Here is a 2967-nt window from a genome sequence, read left to right as displayed (position 1 = left end):
TTTCTAATATAATATTAATATTATTTATATCAAATTAATAATACTAATATTATTTATATTAAATTAATAAGTCTCACATTCAAATTTTAAAATAATATCAAATATCCACTATATCATATAATATTTCTATTTAAAATATATAAAAATACTAAATAACTAAATATAATATAATATTTTTATTACAATTTTTAAATTTTTTAAAAAATAAAAATAAAATATAGAAAAAAAAACCTCTCACTAGAACTTTTAAAAACTTTATTGTAATGTTTCCAATAAAAAATAAATTCCAACTAAATAAGTTTTTATCATTCATCACAAATGTTGAAAATTTATTTAATTTCTTTTAATTTTTATAACAAAATTATGTAATTTTATCTAAAATTATGTCATATCTACAACTATATAGTTTAATTGAATAATATTTTTTTAAAATAGTCATAACTATTTTAATTTATTTCTAATTTTATTAAATTATATTTTATTCATATATATAATCTAGTTAAAGATTATTATATATATACGGAAGTAATAATAACAATTATAAGTGCATACATATATGTAATTAATTTTAATAATTTATATTCTATTAATAGAATTTTAGGGAGATAATATATAATATAATTTATTTAAATAGAATTAAATATAATTAACAAATTAAATTAATTGAATTATACTCTTATAAATTTTTAATAATTAACTAATTACTAAAATACATAATTATATATATATATGACTATTTAAATAATTATAAGTATATATATATATATATCGATATATATATAATTATTTTAATAATTTATATTTTATTAGTATAATTTTATTAATATTGAGGTGGTATATATATAAAAACTATTTATATAAAAAAAACTTTAATTAACTAATAAAATTAATTGAATTATACTATTATAAATATTTAATATTTAATTAATGACTAAAAAATATAATAATTTTATATTATTATATATAAATAATAATAATAAAATAAATTATATCTTAGTTTCTTAATTATATCATAATTAATAAATTAGTATCTATATTTTTAAAATCAAACACGTAGAGTCTTTATTTTTATTACATTTAAATTGAAAGTCTTTCCATTATGAAATTTATTACAAAAGAGACAAAAATAATTTAAATTTTATAAACACCCTTCTTAAACTCTCTCTCTTCCCATTCTATCTCTCTCAAATTCCATGATCCTAATACCAATTTCTCATCTATTTTTAAAATTCAGTGTGAGCCAAAATGAAAGCCGATAAGTTCTGTTCTTTAATTGAACGGGAGAGAGGGAGGAGGGCAGGTTTTAAAAGCCAAGAAAACAGAAAGAGGAAAGCCAATGACCAGTTGCTTTGGGAATCAGAGATTCAGAGAGAGCGGGGAGAGGAAGAGGATACCAAGTTTGAAGTCTTAGGGTTAGGGTTAGGGTTAGAGTTAGGGCTTTGTTGATAAAGATGACGGATGTGATATTGCATATATACGATGTGACGAATAGTGGATCGGAGAAGACCAACAACACCATTATGCATATCAACAAGATTTTCAAGGACGGTATTGGCTTCGGCGGCTTCTTTTACAGTGTTGTTCAGGTTCTTCAAAACCAACAATGGCTTCTTCATGGTGACCTTAGACCCAGTCAATTCATGATACCCAACCGTGAAAGTGTAGTTCTTCTGCAGCAAGCAATCCAGAAAAAGAAAATTTATAAAATCAGCTATAATCTTGAAGCGATTTTGAAGGCGATCTTGAAGCGATGGCTAACCTTCAACTACACCTTGTAATTCCACGATTGCCCATTCTAGACAGCTCCCTGTGCCGCAACTACACTTCACTTGGATCTGCATATTTCTTTAGTTGACCAAAAGGATTTAACTTGGGAAATTGGTGGCAAGCTGAGTGCGATCCATCATTTCGCTGTGTAACTCACGGTGTCAAAATTCTTTATTTTGGTATTTATGTTATATGATTTGTTTAATGAACTTCATAAAATTAAAAATTAATAAATAATAAAAAATAATGATAGAGGAAGGAGGATTTGAGTTTTTAGATGTAAAAGTTTTTTTTTATATGTGTTGCATAGTACAATAACAGTATTGTGGAAAGAAAAAAAAATAATTTTTAAAGATTTGACCAACCATTTATTTTTGAATTAAGGGAGAAATGGATAGAGAAACTGCATTTGGACAAAACAGAATGAAAATATTTGGATAAAACAGAATGAAAATAAAAGAGTTTAAGTGTTCGATTTTAAAAATATAGGATGAATTGATCCATTAATTATAATATAACTTAAATACTAAAGTTTAATTTCCCCAATAATATATATATATATATATATATAATCTATCTAAATAAAACAAATTATAATAAATTAGCTAAATAAAATGATGAAAAATATTCATAATTAAATAATATTATAATTATATATGTGTAATTTTATTGAAATTATATGATATATAAAATATATTATTGAAACTATATATTAAAATTATAGTATCATTATAAATTATTTAATATATATATGTATATCAATTTTTCGATATAGTTTTGGTTCTGTACGGGTCTGGTATGGCTTCGGTTCGGGTCTGGTATGGCTTCGGTTCGGGTCTGGTACGGTTCTTGACAAAGAATCAGAATCAGAATTAAATATCTAAATAAATTCGGTTCAGTACAGTTCGGTTCTTATACTATCAGTTCTTTTTCGATTTCAGTTTGATTTTTCGGTTCGATTCGGAACCTCCAGAAACTGTGCAATTTGAATAGGGGATGCAGGAGGAGTATCCCTAGAGGAAAACTCGGGCTGAGTGGGGGTTGTCACCTCGGTGGCAGGAGAGAGTGGAGGAGGAAGAAGCATGATGATCTCATTAGGAGCCTTCACAGGGATCTAGTCATCCACAAAAACACTTGGAGATAGAGCGTAAACATGGAAGATTTCTCGTGAGATGTGATATTGATCGTGAAGGCGATCTA

At 25.1% G+C, this 2967-nt stretch overlaps 1 long non-coding RNA gene across 1 annotated transcript; it reads right to left on the bottom strand.

Moving 5' to 3' along the window:
• Nucleotides 1–1089: 1089 nt before the first annotated feature.
• On the bottom strand, nt 1090–1904 carry LOC122722144. The gene is made up of 2 exons (XR_006349059.1): nt 1760–1904; nt 1090–1670 (listed from the first exon to the last, which is right to left on the bottom strand). It is a non-coding gene; the product is annotated as an uncharacterized LOC122722144 (long non-coding RNA).
• Between the last annotated feature and the right edge of the window lie 1063 nt (nt 1905–2967).

Source organism: Manihot esculenta, chromosome 16 (genome assembly GCF_001659605.2).
Source record: "Manihot esculenta cultivar AM560-2 chromosome 16, M.esculenta_v8, whole genome shotgun sequence".
In the NCBI taxonomy this organism is placed as follows: domain Eukaryota; kingdom Viridiplantae; phylum Streptophyta; class Magnoliopsida; order Malpighiales; family Euphorbiaceae; genus Manihot; species Manihot esculenta.
The sequence above is the reverse complement of the archived record's forward strand: the minus strand, read 5'-3'. Positions and strand labels throughout refer to the sequence as shown.